Source organism: Ovis aries, chromosome 2 (genome assembly GCF_016772045.2).
Source record: "Ovis aries strain OAR_USU_Benz2616 breed Rambouillet chromosome 2, ARS-UI_Ramb_v3.0, whole genome shotgun sequence".
NCBI lineage: Eukaryota > Metazoa > Chordata > Mammalia > Artiodactyla > Bovidae > Ovis > Ovis aries.
Window position 1 is genome coordinate 57,381,676 of NC_056055.1, and position 26,647 is coordinate 57,408,322.

The window sequence follows — 26,647 nt, forward strand, 5'->3', positions numbered from 1 at the left end:
GCACGTTTCCAAAACTTTGGGGTTTTGTGGGGTTATTTGGGGCTTTGTCCCCAGAGTGCATATGTATTCTTCAGTCAGATGCATTCTTTCTCCTCATTATTGAGGTTCTTTTGCGGACAATTTTGAGATACCTCCGAAGAGAGCATTTCTGATGGTGAGAAAGATAAATGACTGTGTGCCAATTTAAGCCAGCATGTTACTTTTCTGTCTAATTTATTTTTTTAATCTAATTTTCCAGATTGTAAACTCCTTTAGGTAAGCACAATTCATCTCTCAAAGCACCAAATACCTACCACATGACAGATAGTCCCTCAATGTGAACTAATTTGTGGAAAACAAGTTTTAGCATCTGTTTAGAAAATCCTGGGTACCAGTGAATGGAGTGGGATGGAGGTGGGAGAATGGCCTTTCAAACAACCTTAGGTAACATGCCAGGTGAGGACAACACAGTCAATATTAGCTACACGCAGGATGAATTTCAGCAGCAGGGCTTTAACGGCAGCCTTGCAAATAGATTCCCCAGATACTCTGACACTTGCAGTTTGAAGTCATTAACCATTGTCCACACTTCCTATTTCCACAGGAAAATTCTAGCCTCTCTGCACCTAGTCAGGAGCAAAATTCCCTCTAAGCTGTTAGCCACAGTGCCTGTACCAGCCCTCAATTACCACTGCCTACGGCCTCTATTTGTAATCTGCTGCCCACTCAGCACTCCCAGCAACACACAAAACTAAAATGAAAATAAGCCTTCAGGCCAGTACAGCATACTGATAAGAAAACAGCTGAGTTTTCAGCTCAGGAGCTGCACAACAGCTCAGGAGCTATCTCCTCTATGGTGACAGGAGAATCCAAGAGAAGGGTGATGTTCGTAAGAAGGGTGAAAATCCAAAATAAGGCAACCCTAATGATGAAAAAGTGTATGACTCTGCGTGTGTGTGTTGTGTGTAAGACTGTTCTTATACATATTGAGGGAACAGTACATTCATTAGATACTTTTTTTCCCTTAGACATAGTTTACTTAAGAGCTATTCCTATAACAATTATTGGCATAGAGAATGGATTTTGCAGACATGAGATGTAGTGCCTGAAAACAGTTCCTTCTGCTCAGATGGTTCTCTCTTACCTCTTCTTTCTCAAATCCAACCTTTCTGTGTCAATTCCTACTGCCCATGCCGGCTTTCAGCCCATAATTTGGCCATTGTCTCTTTCTTTCTTAGTGCACACTGACAGAATGTTCTAGCTGGCCTGGACCACTGCAGCCTCATGTCCCTTGGTCTTTGCTTTCTTAAGTCCTAAAGCCACCGTGACACTGAGGGCAGAGCCTCCTTAGCTCTAGGGAGGATCAAGCAATACCTTCCAAGAACGCTGAAGCTAGGACAGACAAACACTCGTCTCTCTTTATGTCTTATGCTCACAATTTCTCAAAATGAGCTCCATTGGCCACCAGTACAGTTGGAGTTGTCACCCTAGGTCAGACTCCTTTGTCATCCCTGACTGAGGTCATGGGAAATGGGGATGGAAGAAAAAGGTGGGAGAAAGGGATCAAGAGTATGAGAGGTGGATGGATCAAGGGGCCTTAGCTCTGAGGCTAAGAAGGTACAGCATATAGAAAATCCCAGCTACAAAGGAAGCCCACCGCAGAAATTTGTCTGTGAATGAGCATGCGTGACTTGGTATAACCTGTGCTATGTGAGAACATATGTCCTTAGATGTGATAGGGAGCAAATTACACAAAACAAACATTGGGAACTTCCCTGATAATCCAGTGGGCTAAGACTCTATGTTCCCAATGCAGGGGGCCTGGATTTGATCTACTCAGGGTACTCAATCCCACATGCAGCAAGTAAGATCCAGTGCAGTCAAATAAATAAATAAATATATGTTTTTAAACAGTAATAAATACTGATGTGGTGATAGATTTCTTTAACTCTGCCTGCAAGCTCTAACATTTTTATTCAACAAGTATTCTCAAAGCCTACTAAACTGCAGTCATGTGCCAGATGCCAAGAGCACCATAATGAAGAAAGCATAGTCCTGGCCTTCAGCAATCTTACAGCTGGTTTAGAAAAATGGGAGTATTTTTTTATACTTTCCATATTACATGGTAAGGGGTAAGAGAATTTTTGGGGGACACAGAAATTCTATCCTACTTCTTGGCTTCTAGTTCAATTTCTCACAAGACTCTGTTTCTTTCACTGAGGCACATCCTGTCAGTGGCATATCCAACAGTCCACACTCTACTTCCTCCTTGCTAATGGAATCTTAGTTTGGGCCAAAGTGATAAATGGATTATGGACTGAATGCTTGTCCCCTTCAACCCACTATTCATATGTTGAAGCTTAAAGTTCCAGTGCAGTGGTATTTGGTGGTGGGGTCTTTAGGAGGTAATTATTTCCTAAGAATAGAGCCCTCATGAATGAGATTAGCACCCTTACAAGAAGATTCATGGGAGAGATGCTTAATATCTACAAACCAGGAAAAGGGTCCTCACCAGTCAGTCGATTTACTAGCACCTTGACCTTGGACTTCCCAGTCTCTCCAGCTGTGAGAGATACATTTCTGCTGTTTAAGCCATCCAGCCTATGGTATTCTGCACTAGGAGCAGGTATGCCTTAAGACAAATGATGATTGATTGATACAAGCCAGTCATAACAATTGCACTTTCCTTTTAATTCAAGGATTTGACCACGTGGCCCAATTTTAGCTAAGGGGTATTCTGCTAAAGGAATTCTGGGAAAACACTTACTTTCTGACAAAAGAGACTGATATAGGGGAGAGTTTGTTGGTGAATCATCTTCCCCTTCTTTCATGCTGCAGACAGTATCGTGAAGACATGATGCTTAGATCCATGGCAGCAATATTAAGAGTATGAAGTATGAACCATAAATATGGAAAGCCAACATGCTGAGAACAGAGGAGCAAAAGCATGAAAAGAGTTTGGGTCACTGATGACATGATTAAATGTCTGAACAGGCCCTGGAATCTCTACCTTTAGATCTCATGTTAACTATACTACAAAATACCTTGTAGTCCAGTCTGATGTTAGTCAACTATTTGGTTTCTTGCAGCTCAAAGTTAATAGTCTTGTAATCCTCTTCCTAATGAACTTTAGTGACATTGTGCGGCTATCAAACATACAGATGAGTCAGCTACTTCATCAGTTTTGCTGCTCTGTAGCAAGGATCTGCAAACTATGTCCTATGGGCCCATTGCCTGTTTTGGGCTGACCTGTGAGGTAGAAATGGCTTTCACATTTTTAATCGTTGAAATAAAATTCAAAATAAGAATAGTATTTTGTGATGAGTGAAAATTATATAAAAATCAAATGTCAGTGCATATAAGTAAAGTTTTATGGGAATTTAGTCATACTTACTTATTTACATATTGTCCATGGCTGCCTTCATGCAGAGGGGAGGATTTAAGTCAAAGCAAATGCGCCATAAAACCTAACATATTTACTCTTGGGCTGTTCACAGAAAACATTTGTAGACCCTTGCTCTACCACGTGAAGCCCCACTCAAGTCAGTGTGATTTGACTGTATAATTAGGCATGTCAGATTCTCTTCCTTCCATGCCCCTGACCATGAGGCTTTTCTCTGTTGGAAATGTCCTTCTCTGGCCTTTCTGAATATATCGTTATATTGAGTTTATAAAACACTTTCACAAATATTATTTTACTTGATCCTCACAAAAATTCTTTGGAAGATAAAGCAGAGATGATTATTATTAGAGAGGAAACTGATGCCAGGATGCACGCAGTCCAGTAGCAAGGATTTTGGAGCTAGACTGATCAGTCAAATGTTCAAAACTCCACTCAATAGCTTTGTGACTTTGGATGAATCACTTAATTTTTCTGAGCTTCAGATTTTCATCTGTCAAATATAGATAAAATACTTCATGCACTCTATGTTAAACCTTTATGTAGCTTGCATAACTTCCCAGAACTACAAAGAACTAAGGCTAGAAGTTGGAATCCAGTTGACAATCTCAAGCTATGTACAAATTCACAGGTGGTTCTGAGAAACATTAGGAAGATAAATACTTGTTCAAAGATGAATAGGAAAATATCTCAGAATTTCCATTTCTTAGACTGAAACTGATAAAGGAGTTAGGAAGCTACCTGCTTGCCTAGAAAAATAGCATCTTAAAAAAAAGAGAGAAAATGAGAGAGGAAAGAGATTACCATGTTCTCTTTCAACCAAAGTATACACATATCACATAAATTCATCAGTGGTCTTTAGTGGGTTTCAAAATGGTGAGCATGCAAGACCCGCCAAAGCTTTCAACATTTCTTATGTGGTATTCTAGTTAAACATAAAGCAAAATAAAAGAGCCAACTTTTTTGCTGAACTCCTTGGCCCCTTTTCTCTTGCCCGAACTACCTCTCTGTCAGCCTCTGGCTCTTTCCTAACTCCCACAGCATATTTAGAAATTGCATATTTCAATCACCTATACGTGCTAACTGAAGCTGAGTAATGAGTGTCTGGAAGGTTTGCACAAGGTTATTAAAAGTTTCTTAATCTGCCACCAACTTCTCTTTTAATATTGTTTGTAGATTTCCTAAAGCACAGGAATAAATTCCCTTGACCCTCTTACTCATTAACTTGGAGACTATGGCAGAAAATCAAAGGTACAAGGCTGTTAGGGTATTTGGTCTCTTTTAATAACCTCATGACTGTAGCATTGAAAAGATAAGGCTATCAGGGCTGTTGATCAAAACGACAAGAGAAGGCAACTACAGCAACAGACGCATCATTATGCAAATAGTGGTTTTAAAACGACAACATGTTTGGGGCTGGTGCATGGGGATGACCCACAGAGATGTTATGGGGAGGGGAGGTGGGAGGGGGGTTCATGTTTGGGAACACATGTAAGAATTAAAGATTTTAAAATTAAAAAATAAATAAATAAATAAATAAAACCATTGCCTCTCAATTCATTTCCTAACAGTGTTGGGTCTTTTTTTTTTTAAATTAAGGGGGCATTTTAATCACAAAACTAGGATGGAGAAAATGGCAACTTTAGAATATCTTCATAGTAGGACCTTGAGGTGACGATCTAATTGGGGGTTGACAATGGGTGAATTTATCTTAAAGTTGTGTGTATAGAGTAAGCACAGGATTTTTACTTGCTGCTGCTACTGCTAAGTCGCTTCAGTCCTGTCCGACTCTGCGCGACCCCATAGATGACAGCCCACCAGGCTTCCCCATCCCCAGGATTCTCCAGGCAAGAATACTGGAATGGGTTGCCATTTCCTTCTCCAATGCATGAAAGAGAAAAGTCAAAGTGAAGTCGCTCAATTGTGTCCGACTCTTCGTAACCCCATGGACTGGAGCCTACCAGGCTCCTCCATCCATGGGACTTTCCAGGCAAGAGTACTGGAGTGGGGTGGCATTGCTTTCTCCAAGGATTTTTACTTAGGTTGTTTCTATTACATGAGGAAAACAGGAAGAAGTGAATTTTATGGCAAAAGAATAGGGTTTTTAAAAAAAAATTCTCCACTTGTCAGCTGTGAGTATTTGGACAGGTCATTTAATTTCTTTGGGATCTGATGTTCTCATTCGTAAATTGAAAATAACACCAATGTTAAAATGATGTCCACCTTCCCTTGAATATCTCCCTGTGCTTTAAATAATTTAATCCTTTCCATGTGGTTTTGAACTACTATCCCCATTTTACAGGTGAGAAAAACGAAGCTCAGAGATCTGTCTCCAAGATTTGTGTACAAATTTTTACAGCCAGTAAGAGCTGGAATGAGGACAAAAACTTCTGAGCCTGTAAAACAGGGCGGCCAAGAGGGTCTGGTGGAAAAAAAAAAAAAAGTGTGCTTTTCCAAACCAAAATGCCAGTCCATAGACCCTTTTTCAGAAACTCAATTCAGAGGGTTTTGCCTAGAAAGAGAAATTGGTTAAGAAGTACATTCTAAACACATTCTTGTTTTGGGGAGTGAGAGAAGGGAGGTCTGTGTGTTCTTTTAAATGTGTAAGTAATAGAGAATAAATAGAACATGTCCTTTTGGTTTGTTTAGTTTTCAAATCATTCCAGTGCAATTTGCAGTAAAAACTGCTTTCATTTTTAAGTGATCAAAGCAGTGCATGATCCAATCAGGTCAACAACTGCAACAAGCCAGAAAAATGCAAACATGCCTAAGCTCCCTGTTTACTAAAGATGTCCACACAAGATAATAGTGTGCATGTCCCAGGATATTTAAAGAAAAATAAATATATACTGAGGGAACTAGTTCCAAGATGACTCTGAGGCAGGCGAACGTCTGAAATGAGCAATTGTCATTTTCTGCCTTTGTTGTTTTAAATTAACATTGCGAGGAATCCTTGAATTTTATTCTTTCTTTTTTTCCTTCCCTCCTCTGGAATTCTCTTCCTTTTCCCCAAAGGACTGTTTACTGCTGAGGAACCTAATTTTCTTTGAGTCAGAGAGGCCTTTAGTGGCCATGGGAGGGAACTTCTGCGTATTAACAAAATGCTCTGGTTTCTCACGTGTCCATCGCTGTGTCAACAGGGCAAGAGGAAAGGCCTCAGCTCTCAGCATTTGATTTCTTAGTCATACCACATCTATTGGTTACTGCGCTGGAACCAGGATAGTGGCTGCAGTGTGTCTGCTTGCCAAGTACAAACAGTGCTGCCCTGTGGAGGACAGAAGTAAAAATTAACTTTTGGGGGGACTATATTATTTGAAATCTTTAATTCAACTCTTTCAAACAGTTGCATTTTCATATTCTCCCATGTCCCTTGCAAAAACATTTTAATTCATAGAAAGCCTGTTATCATGGAAGGTTTAGACCTAAAAGACCATGAATGATTGCTTTAGAGTCAATGGATGTTAAAGGCCAGTGTAATGCCCAGTGCCAGAGAAGGCAATGGCGCCCCACTCCAGTACTCTTGCCTGGAAAATCCCATGGATGGAGGAGCCTGGTAGGTTGCAGTCCATGGGGTCGCTAAGAGTCGGACATGACTGAGCGACTTCACTTTCACTTTTCACTTTCATGCATTGGAGAAGGAAATGGCAACCCACTCCAGTATTCTTGCCTAGAGAATGGGGATGGGGGAGCCTGGAGGGCTTCCGTCTATGGGGTCGCACAGAGTCGGACACGACTGAAGCGACTTAGCAGCAGCAGCAACAATGCCCAGTGCACAGCAGGTCCTCAATCAGTGGTCACCATTATCAGGAAACTGAACCTGAGAGAGGTAAGTAGTAGACCTAGGTTATAGACTTTTATCATGGCGGAGCCACTGCAGTCTGCGTCTTTGATGTGGGTATTACATTTCCTGCTATATTTTCCACCTGGACATTTTTTATTTTAAAATTATTCTCTGTAGATGCCATAGAGGAACCATTATGAATTTCCTGGAAAGCTTGAGCAAGACAGTATATCATTGATTCCCATTCTTGATGGTTTGTGAAATCTTGCTACAAAGTACCCTCTAGTAAGTACTCTTGATAAGTAGGAGAGAACAACGGTTAGGGCCACAGGGACTGGATCTGGTATGATTCTCAACACTGCCACTTTCTGCTAGCTTTGTAACTGCAGGGAAGTTGTTGAACCTCTTTCTGTCTCTGATTTCTCCTCCGTAAAGTAGGACAATTAGGACTACATTACAGGGTTGGTGAAAGCATTAAATGAGATAATACAGAGAGCATTTAACACAGTATGTGAAAAGCAGTAAAGTGCAAATCAAGGATAGGTGCTATTAATATTAGTTTTTTGTTATTTTAGTCACTATTACAGAAAAGTATTCGGTTAAAGTGTTTTTTCCCAGGGTTTGGTTAGATAAGTGCTAAGACCCCTTCTTTACGGAGTGTTTCATCTATAATTTCATTCATGGCATCAATTTACTCCTGGTCATCAGGGTATCCACTGACCAATAGGAAATACTTTCAAACATGACTAAAGCTGTTGAACAAATAAAATCAAGAGGGGAATCAAGAGTATAATTTGAGAAGACAATGATCAATGTGTAGGTGTCCAGAATAGGAGGAATTATTTTGTTTACAGACAGATTGAGGTATTAAGTCCAAAGTTGATGTTTCCATAACTTAAGACTTTCCCTATTGTAAAACTTTGCTGTTTTATTTTTTAGGTCAGTATCTTGGAATTTATTATCTCATGCAAATGAGGGATCCAAGATTTAGGTAAGACTAGATCTTAGTGATCAAAAGACAGCATTAAGTCCTGGATTCTTTCTCTCTAGCTCTTGGTTTATTTTATTCTGTGTCTTGGTTCCTATTTCATGCATCCTGTTTATGGCAGCTCAAGCTAACATACTCAAAGCCCCAAGTCCAGCAGAAATAAAGCATGTTTCTCTCCTGTTGGTTCCAGCAACGTCTTTGCATCGGTTTGACTCTGGCTGGGGCAGGTGCCACTGCTGATCTGTTCCTTGAGGCCCAGGGGAATTCAGATTGTCATGGGTCAGGCTTGTGTTTCATGGGTATCCCTGGCTCAGGTGTTGGCCTACATGGACCAAGAGTATAAGAAAGATGGTTCTCCAAGGAAAATGTAGCTTTTGTTCTGAAGAGATGTATTCTGGACAGACAAAAATAACACATGTTCACTTTAGCATCCAAGTTGGAGAAAGATATATTACTGGACCTGTCCCAAATGGGTACCATGTCTATATATTTTTCTTCCATTCACAGTCATTCTCTCATCTTTAAATAAAAAAGCTCTTCAATTTCTCTGGCTCTCAGGGCTGCAATCTTCTCAACTGTCAAGTCTTTAGCATCCACTGCTGTAACCATCACCATTACAATTGCTTGTTAGCAGAGCTACTATGAGGAGGGCAGAGCTGTGGCTAGTCAGTAAATCTAGCCGGCCATTAAATATCCATATCGCATGCTGTCTCATTATATAATGTTGGAGCTCAAGAGAGGCCCCCCAAATGGTAACTTTTCATACCCAAGTTCAGAAAGAACTAAAAGAGAAACTCAGGATTGAGCAGAGAGTGATTAAAATGTCTCCCCTTTCGACTAGTGAGATTTAGGGAGTGCAGGTATATGGCCTTGCTTTCACTTCCCTGAGCTGAACATACACTCCAAACTGAAGGTCTCCCTTGTGGGTGGTAGATCCGGCCCCATTCAACTTACCTCACAGAATAAATAGTGCAGACAAATGGAAATGTGTCTTCTCTATAAGCAGGCAAGTCACAAAGAGGAAAAGAAAAGGCAAGGAACTGGCTTAATAACCCTCAACAGTGGCACCCCACTCCAGTACTCTTGCCTGGAAAATCCCATGGATGGAGGAGCCTGGTAGGTTGCAGTCCATGGGGTCGCTAAGAGTCGGACATGACTGAGCGACTTCACTTTCACTTTTCACTTTCATGCATTGGAGAAGGAAATGGCAACCCACTCCAGTATTCTTGCCTAGAGAATGGGGATGGGGGAGCCTGGAGGGCTTCCATCTATGGGGTCGCACAGAGTCGGACACAACTGAAGCGACGCAGCAGCAGCAGCAGCAGCAGCAGCAGCAGCAGCAGCATTCCTTAGCTAACATTATTCTAATTCTCCCTGGATCAAGATTTCTCACACTTGACATGATTGACATTTTGGATCAGATAATTCTGTGTTGTAAGGGGCTATCGCTGTCCTAGGAGCATCCCTGGCCTCTATCCTCTAGGTGCCAGTTACATCCTTCCTGTCCCTGGATGTGACTCATGTCTCCAGATGTTGCCAAGGCAAAATCACCCCTGATTGAAGAACCACCACTCCAGAGTAAAAGGGAGAGGGCAGAAATGTGTTATTTTGATAGGGCTTCCACATGGAGGGAACATTGGGGTGGGAATGTTTCAGTAGCTCTCATGAAATGAATAAAACAAAATAAAACATGCAAAAAATAAGCACACAAACTCAGTTGGTTTCTTTGTGTAAAAATCATCTCTGCCCCATACCCAACCATTAGTACTAGTACAGAAGTGAAGAAGGGTAAGAAAGCATTCAACATATAAATATGCTCATTTATATGCTTGACAGTCTTAACAAGTCTTAGGGTTGTAGTACTTTTAGAAAAAGAAGAAAGAGAGAAAAAGAGGAAGAGAGAGAGAAAGAAAAAAAGAAAGAGAAAAATAATAGATTCTTGGAATTCTAGGAAAATAATTCAGTGCAATATCTATTCATCAGTGACTTAAGTAAATAAGATAGGTCAGAGGTCATTAACTCCATATGGAAACCAGGAAATTGGATTCATGAAACTGTTCAGAAAAATGTGCCAGCCACTGTCAAGATTGCTGCTGCTGCTGCTGCTGCTGCTGCTAAGTCGCTTCAGTTGTGTTCGACTCTATGTGACCCCATAGACGGCAGCCCACCAGGCTCCTCCATCCGTGGGATTTTCCAGGCAAGAGTACTGGAGTGGGGTGCCATTTCCTTCTCCAATGCATGAAAGTGAAAAGTGAAAGTGAAGTCACTCAATTGTGTCTGACTCTTAGTGACCCCCATGGACTGCAGCCCACCAGGCTCCTCCATCCATGGGATTTTCCAGGCAACAATACTGGAGTGGGGTCCCATTGCCTTCTCTGCTGTCAAGATTACTATAATCTAAATTTCGAAGTTTGAAAGAGAGGTTAATTTGATATGAAGTTGTGGTCAAGAAATGTGTGACTCTCAACAGAAATGCCTGTACTAAAATTTCTGAGTTCACAAATTTGGGGATTCCGAGGGTCTCAGTCTGTATCCCTCATGAATGTCAAGTATCTACTCTAATTACATATAATGACATGTATTTTCATCATTTTATCAGTTAGGACTGCAACACTGGTGTTATTTCTCCTTCACCCTTATTCATGTTGCTTTTTAATCAGATTTCAAGCATTTCACTAAGATCATGTCTGATTAAAACCTAATAAAACTAGTATCAGGAAAATGTCTGGGATAAGAGAGATACCATATAATCCCAGTTGTCAACAATGCATTTTTTAAACTCAGCAAATTACTCCAAAGTCTGTTCCTCCTAGCAACTTCTGAAAAATCTGGAAACCTCAACATAAGGGAAGACTTTTGTTCTTTTAGGGGAAACACTGGTGTTGTCTGTAGGTATGCCACTGGAGGGAAAATGAATGCTGAAAGCCTCCATTACTTTTTCTCTTTAGTCTATAAACTCCTAATGCTTCATTCTCCAGACTTTCTCACAGTTTGGGATGGGTACCATAGAGTCAGTAAAAATAATAATTATACCTTATATTTTCAATGTAGTATTAACTTTTCAAAGTGTGTTTTTGTATCTGTTTGAGCTTCCAGACACCAGGGAAAGGGTATTATTAACTTTATTTTGATAAGAAGAAATGGAGTTTCAGAGAAGTCTAAGATTTCCTGAATAGGCCCTACAGCCAGCAAATGACTTGTAGCTCCCGGGGCCTGCTGCTCACATCACCTTTGCAATAAGCATTTTCAAGTATCTCAACAACTTCCTGTCAGCCATATTTAAGTTGACGCCAAACTGGATCATCTATTGTTTAGAGCACTGGCTAAGTAGGAAAGCCCTTGATAAGGATGTAACGGGTGGATTAGGGGCTCTCTGAACACAGTTGGTCAAAAGGAAACATTTAGTGGGTATGTGAGTGTACAGTTCATTATTTAATAATTCCTTCACTTGGCAAATATACGCTGAGCAGATACCACATGTCCGCAAGCTTTTAGGTATCTCAAAAATACAAGATAATTAGCCTTTGTATAACAACAGAAAAGATCTCAGTCTTTAATCTGGGTCTGTGATAGTTAGGACCTCACTTTGCAGCTCACAGAATTGATCTCATAGGGCATATCCATCAGGAGGCTAACAGCGTGTGCACTCAGTATATGCTGTTCATGTGCTCGATTGCTCAGTCGTGGCTGGCTTTGCGACCCCAGAGACTGTAGCCTGCCAGGCTCTTCTGTCCATGGAATTTTCCAGGCAAGACTATTGGAGCAGGTTGTCATTTCCCACTCTACGGGATTTTCCCGACAAAGGGATCAAATCCACACCTCTTGCGTCTCCTGCACTGGCAGGCAAATTCTTTACCACTGTAGCACTTTGGCATCCCCAGCACTTAGTATAGCGTGCAACTATATTAGCACTTAGAATACTGTGGAAATACATTGCTTATGGTTTAGTGACTGGTTTTCTCAGCCATACCCAAATCCAAAAGCAGCAGTGATCATCCATAGACTCATAATCAACTCTGTGGATTGATGTTATAATGACAAAAGGATATTTGATACACTGGTGAAGCAACTGGAGAGTAAAGTAGCAATACATATCAAAGGCTTTAAAAACACTCAAACTTTTTCATTTGCTTTATTTTAACTTCTGGGAATTAATTCTCAGGAAGTAATTCTAAATATGAAAAAAATCTATATATAAGGTTAAATTCTTTATTCTTTGTTATAGAGAAACATTTTTTACAACCTAGCTATCCAAGAATAAGGAAATGGCTAAATTGTTGTTTTCCAAAGTGTGCTCTGGGAATACCAACATTATATAACATGCCATGGTAGAAATAGTTCTATGTTTAATTAAGTTTGAGAAATGAGCACTCTAATTTCCTCTCCTGGAGCTTCACAGTACAAAATAATGCAGGAGAGATATTAAAGTAACATCTTTAGTTTTTCCCAATAAGGTGAATTCTAATCTATTTACTTTTGGGCTCCAGTTTTTGAAATAACATGTACTAATGTTCCATGGACCTAATTCCAGATTAAATAAATTATAATGATTTAGAAATAATATGAAGGCATTACATTTTATTTTTAAAATATATAACAGCATGAGATGATGAAAATATACTTTTATGAAGAAAAATGAATATGCATGTATATAAAATCTGTATATATATAAATATATGACACATGGATAGATGTGCTGCAAGTGATTACAATATAAAATGCAAAGTAAAAGATAACAAAAAATAAGGAGGTTCCTTATAAAACTAAAAATAGAGTTGCCATATGATCCTACAATCCCACTCCTGGGCATATATCCAGAGGAAAACATAATTCAGAAAGATACTTGCACCCCAGTGTTCATGACAGCACTCATTTTATGATAGCCAAGACATGGAAACAGCCTAAATGTCCACTCAGAGGTGAATGGATAAAGCAGATGTGGCGTATGTGTACAAGAGAGTACTACTCAGCCATGGAAAGAATGAGATGATGGCATTTGCAGCAACATGGATAGACCTAGAGATTATCATACTAAGTGAAGTAAGCCAGAGAAAGACAAATATCATATGCTGTCGATTATATGTGGAATCTAAAAGAAATACAAATGGATTTATATACAAAATAGAGGCCCACAGACATAGAAAACAAACTTAGAGCTACCAAAGGGGAAAGATGGGGGAAGATAAATTAGGAGTTTGGGATTGACATGTATATACTACTATATATAAAAGAGATAAACAACAAAGGCCCACTATATAGTGCAGGGAACTATATTCAATATTTTGTAACAACCTAAAAGGGAAAAGAACTGGAAAAAAAATAGATGTATATGTATTTATAACTGAATCCCTTTTATATACACCTGAAAATATCACAACATTGTAAATCGACTATACTTCAGTTAGGAAAAAAAGTAAAAGCAAAAGGCATATGCCACATTCTTATGGCGGACATGGGGTTATATTTTGGATAATTCTTGTTCTTACTTTCTCTACTTTGCAAACTTTTAGTTACATGGTTAAATTACTTTTATGATAAACATTTCTTTTAGTCTCAGGAATAAAGGAAAATTCACAGCTACAATAAATGTCTTGGTCAAGCTCAAGAAAACAATTTTGTGAAGCTAATTTATTTTATAGTATATATGAATAATAAACAATCAGTAGACTAAAGCTTAGATGCCCATATAGGTATACTACATAATTTTTCCTACCCTGGTTGAAGATCTTTCTGATTTCAACAAATGAAATTTAGTATGATGGAAGATCCCCTGGACAAGGGCATGGCAACCCACTCCAGTAGTCTTACCTGGAGAATCTCTTGGACAGAGGAGGCTGGCAGGCTACAGTCCACAGGGTCACACAGAGCTGGACACTGAAGCACCTGAATGCACACGCATGCGTAAAGCATAGTTGACCAGCTCCAACACTGAAGAGTGTTTTATTCACGCCCACACCAGGGGCTAGGTCCTTAAATGTTTACTTTATTCTTTCCCTCCCTGTCCCTCCACCTCTTCTTTATCCATCTCTCCTCCACTTCTTTCAGAATCCACAAGCATGTGTTACCAAATTCCCACACCATGACATTCCCATTAGGATCCACTTGACTGTACTTATCCAGTTCCTTGGAAATGTGCAGTCTTTGTTTTAACTTTGCACATGCTTGGTACTTATAATAGAAAGAGACAGGAACCAAGATGTTTGCTTTTTCTAGTGAGAGAAAATAAAACAAGAAGACAATCCAAAGGAAGCCATAGTGAGATCACCAGTAGATAAACATTTTACAAGAGAAATGATAACCACTATTATGAGAAGCAAATGCATCGTTTTTTTTTTCTTGGCCATAGAACTTTAAAACTGTCTCTGAAAACATCCCGTTATCCCTCAGCTAGCAGACACACATCTTCCAATATTTGACAAATACCATCTTGAATCTTTCTTAGTGCAGGTGGTTCTAACTGTGTCATGCTGTTACTCTCTTCTCAGTTAAAGTCGCATTTCTTTTTCAAATTCCTTCTGCACAGCAGAAGAAAACCTTAGCAGATGGATTAGGGTAAAGGAAATGGTACATAATGAATCACATTTGAAACCCCAGCATGCAGATCAATATATAAATATATATAATCCTCCTCCTCTCTGTTCGTTCAGCGAATTTGAGTGTTTCAGAGACTCAGGAGGCCAGAATCCTGCTATGTGCTGAGAAAGCTTCTCACGCAGCTATGCTTCTCTCCTTCAGACTGATTTCTTTATCTCCCCTGCCATTGAGCAAGAAATGTCATGGCACCTTCTAGACCAAGTCTTCTGAACACTTGGAGATATCAAGGCCAGAATTCTCATCTTCTGCAACTGCAGGGAAATTTTCTGGTGAACGTTTGCTATAGACTGAATGTTTGTATCTCTCCCTTCCCCTACAAATACATATGTTGAACTCTAATCCCCAAAGTGATGGTGTTAGGAGGTGAGGGTCTTTGGGAACTGATTATGAGGGTGGAGTCCTCAGGAATAGAATTAGTGCCCTATAAAAAGAGAACCTAGAACCTCCTCATCACTTCTGCTGTGTGAAAAGAAGTAAAAGTGTTAGTCAGTCAGTCATGTTTGACTCTTTGTGATCCCATGGAAGCCTATTAGGCTCCTCTGTCCATGGAATACTCCAGGAAAGAATACTGGAGTGGGTCGCTATGCCCTTCTCCATGTACTGTGTGAGGAAACAATAAAAAGATGGCCATTTAAGCAAGCAGAAATGTGAAGGAAAAAAATCTCTGTTGTTTGTATGTCACTTTAGTATTTTGTCACGAAGTCACATAAGTTATATTGGTATGAAAGCTTGAACAGACAGAGTTTTATTACCCCCATTTCACCAAAGTTATGACAATGGGCAAGTTCAAGTGATATTGTCAAAGCTGCAGAGCATACCAGCAGTCTAAAGCAAAAGTCCAGACTAGAAATTGGTCATTCAACCAAATTGAACTATACCAAAGCACACTGTTAAATTTTTTTCACCTAAAATTTAACTGTATATAATAATTGCTTATTTTTTTATTCCAGTTCCACTCCAAGGCAGGTTAGCTAGAAGCTTTTCTTAATAAAATAGGATGGAATAGCATGAAAGGTCAAATCTTCTAGGCACTTTACCCTCTATGTTTTCAGCATTCTGCTATGTGATTGGAATTTTGACATTTTGAATTTAAGCACTAAATGAGATTGTCATTACCAAACCTACATGAAGTCTAATCTTGCATTTTAGTGTTAATATGACTTTTAGGTGAGAGCAGCAGCTAAATGGGTCAGTTTGCATAATCCTACAGCTTTTTAAGTCAGCCAGTAGACTAGTGTTTTCAAGCAACTCCTGTCTGCAAAATACTTTATTACTCCAATTGCAGAGGAAAATATATACATATACAGGAAAAAGTGCTGTAGTGGATTGTTTTGGGCTGCACTGTGCAACTTGCAGGAACTTACTACCTGACCAGGGATCAACCCCACATATCCCCGGCAGTCAAAGCATGGAATCCTAACCAATGGACCACCAGGGAATTCACTATGGTGCCTTTTTTTTTTTTTTTTTTTGGTAAGAGAATAAAAAGATTCCCAGCAATTGGCAATAATTTTGTGATAAATTGTCTTCAGCTTCTTACTTCTAGGTTTTTACAGTTAAATGTATTCCTGTTACCTTTTTTCTTTGATACAGGTTTTGCATGGAAGTTTTGTAACTACTTAAAGTTTTGCTATCTTTTTTTTTTTCTTTGCATTTGGGAACAAAGCTTCTTGGAAAGTTAAAGTGTGATTTGTATCTAACTGCAACACACCAAACAATTTCCATTATGATCTATCTATGGGTCTCTTTGAGTCAGGAGTGAGGCAGAAACTTGTCAGTTTCTCTCCATCAGAAGTTACCAAGCAGGTAAAGATGCTGATGATGGTACACAGGAGGAAAGCATTTGCTGTGAGTGAGAGTTTGAAGAAACAATCTTCATGCCATAGTAGATAAACTTGTGAGAAAGCCAGGACTTGCAGGGTCAGTGTAAAGCCGAAGGTAATTCTGGCTGCATATGGTACCAATAATGAACAGAAAGACGAACATGTCATCAGGAGGTCAGATTTTGGAGTCATCAGTTTAAAAAGCTTTGGGGTGGGGGTAAATTGTTCCAGTAGAGAAGCTCCACCCACAGAGCATGCACGTATTTCATGCTCCCTCTCCCACAAAATTTGAACATTAGAAAAAGCTTGTGAGTTAGTTGAACACATACACACACACAGAGACTGTGCTTCTTTGGTGAGTGTACTCACCAGTAACGCTAAGAAAATCTGAGACAGAAATGAATGGGCCCCATATAATTCTATCAGATTTGTAGTCTTGTTTCTTAACTACTACTCTACTCAATTCCTTCATCTCACATTAGACAGGTAGTATTTTATTGAAAAAATACCCTGAGTTTGCCACTGAGAGATTGGTTTCTCCATGGAAAACAAATGACAAAGAGAGAGGCATAGAGAGAGGACAGGTTCAGGGATTCCAGTACCTGATTCTTTCAAAGCCCATTAAGCCTGGCACTTGGGCTGGTGCTTCTTTGCAAGTCTGTGTAACTGTCTCCCTTTCTTATTTCTAATGGTGTCATCTTCACGTTGCTTACATATTGAAATAAAATGGGAGAGTTCTGGCTGATGCTAGAAAATAAAGCTGGTAGTAGTGAGCCCTGAAGAACAGTTGAAGAAAAACACTGAGAGCTCTGACAATTTATAAATTCTAGTAATCCAGATTTTTTTATAAACATAAAAAAATAGTTATTTCTAGAAAGTAGTTTTCAGTGTTTCCTGGGGTTAGGAGATGGTATGGAACATAAGCCACGAAGATGTGAAAGTTAAGTGATAGGATTGCTGCAGCTGAGTGTGGTCATTCCTGGGGGTAGGTTTGCTTAAATGGAACCTGGCAGTTCTGGAAAGTATGTGTTGGTAAATGTATAACAACAGGCTCTCTGCAGGAAAAAAAAAAAAAAATACAGACTTAAATGTACTTAAGTGGTACCTTTCTCAGGGAGCACAATGAATATTCAAACCAAACACTGGTTAGTACCACTAGTAGTTTTTATGAGTGTATAGGTACAGCAGCAGTGAAAAGTCTACTAGAAGGGATATATAGGACACAAGACTTGGGAGAATAAATTTTGAACTCAGAAAACTCCTGCAGTAAAATCCTATGGCCAACTCTCCTGCACTGTTGTTGAGAATGTCTATTGGTACAGCCACTATGGAGAACAATATGCTGCTAAGTCACTTCAGTCGTGTCCGACTCGGTGCGACCCCATAGACGGAAGCCCACCAGGCTCCCCCGTCCCCGGGATTCTCCAGGCAAGAACACTGGAGTGGGTTGCCATTTCCTTCTCCAATGCATGAAAGTGAAAAGTGAAAAGGAAGTCACTCAGTCGTGTCTGACTCTTAGCGACCCCATGGACTGCAGCCTACCAGGCTCCTCCATCCATGGGATTTTCCAGGCAAGAGTACTGGAGTGGGGTGGCATTGCCTTCTCCGGGAGAATAGTATGAAGGTGACTTAAAAACCTAAAAATATAGTTGCCATATGACCCAGTCATCCTACTCCTGGGCACATAGATGGAGAAAACTTGAATTTGAAAAGATACATGCACTCTAATGTTCATAGCAGCACTATCTACAATAGCCAAGACATGCAACCTAAATGTTCATTGACAGAGAAATGGATAAGGAAAATGTGGAACATATATGGATGAAATACCGCTCAGCCATAAACCGGATGAAATGCCATTTGCAGCAACATGGATAGATCCAGAGATTGTCATACTAAGTGAAGTAAGTCAGACAGAGAAAGACAAATACCACATGATATCACTTATATGTGGAATCTCAAATATGATACAAATGAACTTATTACATAGCAGACTCACAGACATAGAAAACAAACTTATGGTTACCAAAGAGGAAAGGTGCGAGAGGAGGGATACATTAGAAGTTTGGGATTAACAGACACAAACTACTGTATATAAAATAGATAAACAATAAGGTCTTACTGTATAGCACAGGGAACTATATTGAGTACCTTATAATACCCTAAATGAAAAAGAATATGTATATATATAATCACTTTGCTGTACACCAGAAATTAATACAACATTGCAAATCAGCTATACTTCAATAATAAAGAAAAATCCTATGGCCAAATCATTTATTGAACCTCTCTAGTTGGGAAAATAAAACAGTACTTTGGAAGACACAAAACAGCAAATCAAGTCCTGGTTTATAGCATTTGTGATTTTCATGATATGACTGTTCCTACCATGGCTGACTGGAGGCTACTGATGAGATGTCCTTGAGTGTAGAGTTGGGAAGAGCTGCACAGCAGCACACCATTATGCGGCATTTCCACCAGATGTACAGATAATCTAGACACAAATGGCCCCAAGAGTACATCGAATAGTACAATGGAGTAAAACATTTAGGAAATGCTGAGTTTTTAGCATTTATCACCTCTTAAAAATAAGGTTTATTTAATTAAAAGTTTATAAGCTTTGATTATAAATAATGACTGTGCTTAACAAGTCATTTATAAAATTTCTGAAAACTTGACAATTGTCTTCCACGAGCCTGGAGCAGGCCCTCGCACTCCAATTGTTCCAGTTAAATGTGAATCTGCTTTATCGTAGAGGAAGATGGTGCCAATGGGAGCATCACTGGACTTGACTTGTTAGACACAGAAACTAGACTTGTTAGACCTAGCTCACAAATGTTAATACTTACACAGTTAGCTTCTTCAGTTTAAAACAGCAATCATGGTAATTCCCTCAGGCTATACTTAAAATCTGAAATCTGCCAAACCCTACCCAGATGCCAGCAGCCAATAATTTATGACAGGATTAGGAAGGAAAGTGAAGAAAGGTAACTTGTTAATTATGACTGTGAAGACCACACACCATGAAAAGAAATATTTTATACAAATGAAAGGATTCCCGGTTAGCGCAACTTGGAGATAAGTCAGCTGGCATTTCCTCTGCTCTCTGTAGCTTCACCTAGGGGCTTCCTATTTGCCTTTTTCTAATCCAAAGTCCATCAGTGAAATGTCTTAACAAAAACCCTGGCAACTAGGAGTCCTCAGGAATCAGCAGTCGACAAAGGCATTACAGTACCATGTCATGCAGGCTGTTAAAGAAATCCAGCCCTGGTGATAATGTGTATATTCATTCTGTGTAAATGATTAAGTTCAAAAAAACCATACAGTGAATCATGGTAGCAAGGCCAGACTTGCTTTGATTAACTACACTGGTATAATGAAACCCAACAGAGCAATCACTGAAACATTTAGCTCCAAGTGTAAATCTTCTTGAACTCTGAAAAAAAAAAAAAAAAAAAAAACCATGTTAGGCAATGAGAGGTTGTGTAGAATCCAGCTATGTTTCATATAATGAAAGGAGAGGCAGTTATAAAGAAAAGGGAATGTTAAAAAGTTGTTATGCTGTGTTTGGCAAGAATGAGTCATTTTAAAAGTGTCAATCATGATAATCCAACATATTTTTAATCTAAAGGTCAATAGAAGCAGCTTCTAAGGTGGTACAATAGTTATGCCAAAATGAAAGCAAGCAGTTATGATTTCAAGTGTTAATACTGTACCATAATATGTCTTGAAGAATTAATCTCAGCTCTGAATTGAAGAGCATGGATTGATCAATGTAGAAGAATTTTTATTAAAAATGTACTGAAGTAGTTGGTGACACTGTCATTCCAACACAGAGCTCAGTGGAGTTCTCATAATTCAGACGTGGCTCAGTGAAGGCTAGGTGGTGTCTTCTATGCTATAATAGTTATTTTTCTCTTGGGGTTAGATCTTCATTTGCTACTACTTATGTCTAAAGAATGAAAACTATTTTCTTACAATACCCTACACATCTTTTTTTTCTAAAAAAGTAAGAAAAATGTATGTTTAAGAGTCATAAAATCAGAGTTCTGTGATGGAATGGCCAGCCCTGTATGAACACACAGCACTATTAGAACTTTTGCATACTTTTTTGTCCAGCCTTCAAATGTATCTCAAATGTTCTTGGGTAATGTTGTACACTTAAGCACTAGAAATATTGCATGAGCGAAAATTAAAATTATATTCTTTCTTTAAGGTTTATGGGAACATGTGGTCTTCCTTATAGAGAAAACAATTGCTACCTTGACAGTATTAGGCTTTCATTTTGTGAATTTCATATGCATACATTCAACACATGAGAAACTTTATAAGGCTGTAGAAATTGTGTCAGAGAAAACAATCTGTAAGAGGTCTGAGCCATATAAAAACCACTGGACACATTCAGTTTCATGATAAAGCTCTTTCTAAAGTTATTGAATTGTATAATTCAGTCTGTGTTATCACAGGGGAGCTTGGGACCAACCATTGCTGTAGATTATAATAATAATCCTACACACACACACTTGGGTTACAGAAAGGTTCACCCTGAACTGGTTGTAGACTAGCACTAAGATACTTTCTTCTGTTAATCCTTATAAATCTAACTGATCACTTGCTTCTGTTACCACATGAATTAAAACCACTTTCATATTTAAAAACACCTGGGAAGGCATAACTATATGCATGTACCCATACAACCACAGGCACACATGTATGTCATTCTTTCTGGTAACCTCTTAAGAGCAAATTCTACATAATTTGTCAGTTAACAAACACTTGGTTGTGTTTTCAGAAGGCTCTTGGTAGCTTTATCACATCAAAGATGAAGGAACCCTTCTTTCACAGTCTGTCCTTTCCCTAGGAGCTTTGCTAATGGGAGAAAATGACTACATTAAGACTATTATAAATGTGTTAGGAGACAGACATTTGGACCCTTTAGTACTTCTTGTTACTCCTCTTTTCCTTTTACTTCTTTTCTCCCTAGATTTTTAAAGCATGTCAGTTATCTTCAAAGTGTCAGCCTCGCAAACATCATTTAAGTAACTGAATATGTCCATGGTAGAATCTATCTACCAGTACTTACATTGTATAGTAGACATGTGAACAGTTTATTCTGTTGAGTTTTATTTTTAATTTTTTCCCTCAACACAAGAGTAACACATGCTAACATTAGAAATAGCGGAAAAATCAGAACAAAGAAGAAAATAGAAATGATATATAATTTTACTCACTGTTAAAATTTCGTGGTATGTTTTCCTGATGTTTTGAATATGCACATGTACATGAAAGTGAAAGTGTTAGTTGCCTAGTCGTGTCTGACTCTTTTGTGACCCCATGTACTACTGTAGCCTGCTAGGCTCCTCTGTCCATGGAATTCTCTAGGCAAGAATACTGGAGTGGGTAGCCATTTCCTTCTCGAGCAGTTCTTCTCTACTCAGGGATCGAATCTTGATCTCCTGCACTGCAGGTGGATTCTTTACCATCTGAGCCACACATTAAAAATAAATTTGGGATCATACTGTGCAGGGTGTCTATAAAGTCTGGGAGTTTAGGTGGAAAAAGTTATCATCTATGTTAATGTCATGATGAATATTAATAGATTTGCTGAAATTGGCAAAGCTATGCTAATATTATTCCAAATTATTTTAGTTTTCTTAAAGATTGGCAATGTCATTGACGGCATTGCATGTATTCGGCTATATCTGTATAGTTTTATAGACATCCTGCATAGGAACAGTACGTATTTCTTGACAGTTTTTTGTTTTGTTTTTGCATCATTGCAGCTTTCTATCCTGGCATGATCCTTCAAATGGGTGATGGTCATAAACAAAGAAATATCCATACTTGCAGTGCCAGAAAGGGGATATTTCACAAATATCCTAGATTGTTTTTCTAAAAGGCCAACTCAGATCTGCAGATTTCGCCATCTCAGGCTCACTGACTATAATATAGAAATACATTTGGCAAAAATCCAAGGACTGGATACATTTAAAAGTAGCATATTATCACAAGCCTTTTACTTTCCCCAAACACCACTTATTGTAGAGAATTAGAAGACAGAGAAGAAGAGATAGGAAAAAAGTGTTATCTCTGGCCCCGGCAGTCTGTTACCCAGCAGACATGACCAGGGAGTATGGCCAAAGAGAGAGGCGATGAAACCAATTCCTAGACAGGGGTTCAGTTATACTGACTTTCACAAAACATGCTTGCCCTCTCATGCCAATGAAGTTATTAAAATTGAAATTTAAATGTATTCCAGGTTCTTATAAAATAGCTGCAGGACAAAGTCAGTCTCCATCACCTTCTAGGGAAAACCTTCGCTTTCAAAGAATGAAACTTCACAAACTGCATTGATCAGAGCCTCTTTTATAGACTGAAAGCATATGTGTTTCAGAGCTGTTTCTGCCCTGATGTTTCTTTTATAGATACAGTAGTCCTTCCTTATCCATGGGGGACATGTTCCAAGATCCCCAGTGGATGTCTGAAAAAGTGCATAGTACTGAACCCTACATAGACTCTGTTTTTTTCCCTATACATATATAACTATGATAAAGTTTAATTTGTAAATCAGGCACAGTTAGAGATTAAAAATAACTAATAATAAAGTAGAACAATTACACTGTAATATAAGTTATGTGAATATGGTCTCTCTCTCAATCAAAATATCTTATTGTACTGTATTCACCCTTCTTCTTGTGGTGAAAAAAAACCTACCTGGTGAGATGAAGAGAGGTGAATGATATAGCTACTGTGACATAGCATTAGGCTACTACTACTGCTGTCTTTCTGATGCTATGTCAGAAGAAGGATCATCTGTGTTGAGTCATTCTGGATCATAGAACCATGACTGGCTTATGATGAGGATGGCTGGGGAACCAGGGTGGGGAGGAGCAGGATGGAGTCAGATGGCATGAGGTTTCATCGTGCTACTCAGAAAAACATGTAATTTAAGCCTTATAAATCGCTTATTTCTGGAATTTTCCTTTTAATATTTTTGGACTGCAGTTGACTGAAGGTAACCGAAACTGCAGAAAGCAAAACTATGGATAAGGAGGGACTACTATAGTTCTCTTTCAAATATTTCTATAAATGTTATTGCTCACTGCGAGGCTTCATTTGAAGCTATAGTCTTCGTGCAACGTCTCCGTTTGACCTGGATCATAAGCATTACAGACTGGAGAGTGGGAAAATCTTTAGCATGAGATGGATTCAAATGTCTGGTGCTATCTTAATTGTGGGAGATTTAGATTTTAAATAGCATTCCCATCATTGCTGAAGAGAAAGATATGTTTCTACTACTATGAACCGCTTTCCATATATTGTTCAGAAGCCAAAAACCTGCCCATGATAGTAGATGTACTGTGTCTATAGGTTGATTATCTGAAATGTGAATAAGATGTAAACTGGACCTGGGTTCCTCTGCGTTGCTGAAAGAGTGAAAACTTTTAAAAGTGCTTTGAAATCACACACATAAAAGCTCCTCTGTTAAATTTGTATGGTTTTGAAATAAATATTTTTCGCTCATTTCTTAATTTATATTCTTTCGTGGGCAAATCAGCTTCCCTCCCACTACATCTCATGCATATTATACCTTAGAAAACAGGGGGTCAAAGGTCACTCTGCAATCTGATGATCTGAGAAGGAGAGAGAAGAAAATGAGGCAGTAGACAGACAGGGTCAAAACTGTGCCAAACTATCCTGCCTTTAGAGATCTGGATAAGATCTCTGATCTGGGCAGATCAGACTGAGAAGCCTGATTTGCCCTTTGAGAGGAAGACACTGGATCGAAACTCAGGGATTTCTTTGGCTAAGCAAAGGAATTCTGCATCAGAAACTAGGGAAGGAGAGAATCAGGGAAAAGAGGAGGGTCCTGGAGGACCAGCCAGCTACCCCAAAGAGCCTGAGTCAAACCAAAGAAGGCTGCTAAAATACTGGATTAAACTGGGTTTTAGACAGTTAAATTTCCCTCTGCTCACTAACTGCAAAGGTCATAGCAGCTCTAGGGAATAAAAACTGCATTTCCTCTGTACATCTGTGTTTAGTGTGAATACTCTTGCAACTTCAGGACACTTTGTTACAGTGAAATATGGGGGGGGGGGAAGATTACAGCTTCCTCCAAAGTTCCTCTTCCTTTGTTCTGGTTATTCCTGGGACCTAAGACATCCTCCTCCTCCTCCCCCATCTATTATCCAGCTACTGCTCCTCTTATCAATTGAGTCCCACCTGTTAGATTAGTCCTTTATAAAGACTTTCTCTGATCCAAACTCCTATCACTATTTCAAGCATACAAAATCTTATTTGAGTTCTCTTGAGGCTTTTAACTCCGTTTAGAATTCAATTTATCAGCTACCATTGGAGATATTCATTTAAAGATATTCCTCCCAGACTGTAGAGTGATGTTCCTGACAGCAAGGGTCATGACCTGGGAGTCATCTTTCCATCAGCAGAGGGTCAGGCATAAAAGAGGATCCCAATAAACACAGAAATAATTGACTGATGGATATATGAATGTTAGAGAAGTTTTTCATACTTTGCTTCTGGTATATTTGAAACAATATATTTGCTTGGTTCAAATGACCTTCTTTTGTCACAGTTTGATAACTGAGAAAACACAGTGTAATCAGTAGCTTTCAAACCAAGGAATACATGAATAATCTGACACATAATCTGTGCTGTTCTTCTGACTCTGAACACTTGCGCTGTGTTCAATGGAATGTTGTTGTTTAGTCACTAAGTTGTGTTTGACTCTTTTGCAACCCCATGGACTGTAGGCCGCCAGGCTCCCCTGTCCATGGCATTTCCCAGGTAAGAATACTGGAGTGGGTTGCCGTTTCCTCCTCCAGAGAATCTTCCTGACTCCGGGATCCCAGGCATGGAACTTGCATCTCTGGCATTGCAGGTGGATTCTCTACCACTGAGCCAGCAGGGAAGAGCCATTCAAAAGAATAGAAAATAGTAAATTAAGACTTCTGATATGTTCTAATAATCCCAAACTTCATTATAGCTACTTAATCCCTTATCAATTTTTATAAAAGCATTCATAACCTCCTGTTGATCAAATCAATGAGAAAGATGAGAAGAAGACAAGGAATAAACAGTAACTGAATATGATTCAGGAGTATTATAGGACTTTCCTGGTGGTCTAGTGGTTAGGAATCCACCCTCCAGTGCAGGGAACATGGGTTTGATCCCTGGTTTAGGAAGATTCCACATGCCACAGGGCAACTAAGCTCCTGTGCCACAACTACTGAGCCCACGCTCTAGAGCGTGAGCTGGAACTACTGAGCCCACGTGCTGCAGCTACTGAGCCTGTGCACCTAGAGCCTGTGCTTTGCAACGAGAGAGGACATGGCAATGAGAAGCCCTTGCACCGCAACTAGAGAGTAGCTCCCACTCACTGAAACTAGAGAAAGCCCATGGATAGCAACGAAGACCCAATGCAGCCAATAAATGAACAAACAAAAAGATAATAATGTACTTCAACATTCTTAATCCAAAAAAGGGGTATTGTATACATTATCTTATGTATGCCTGAGGACAGTCCTGAGAAGTAAGAATTGCTCAACTTCTTCTAGAAACTTTGTCTTCCTTTGTTCTGGTTGATATTCCTATGCCACACAGAACAAAGCAGGATGAGAAAAGTCAAGTAACTTTTCTCATCACACAGAGAATGAAAAGAGGAGTTGGAATTAAACACTGTTCTCCTAATGCTCAGTCCAATTTTCTTACCACTGGACAGTGTTTCTTAAGGCTAGAGAGAGGCATCACAGTTACTGAGACTCAGGGATGGAACTTTTCAATATAAAGTCTTCATATCCACCTCTAATGTGCTGGGAGATAAAGAGATAGCTTTTCTGAGTTGCAAAGCCACTGACGTACATCAGACGAAAGTGAGTTAGTAGCAAGCAGAAATGGCAACCCACTCTACTATTCTTGCCTGATAATCCCACGGATGGAGGAGCCTGGCAGGCTACAGTCCACAGGGTCGCAAGGAGTTGGTCACAACTAAGCATTCACAACTCTGCTTTGGAGAACACATTTACACTCCTTCCTTCTCACTTGTGTGACTTTTCATCTCGAAC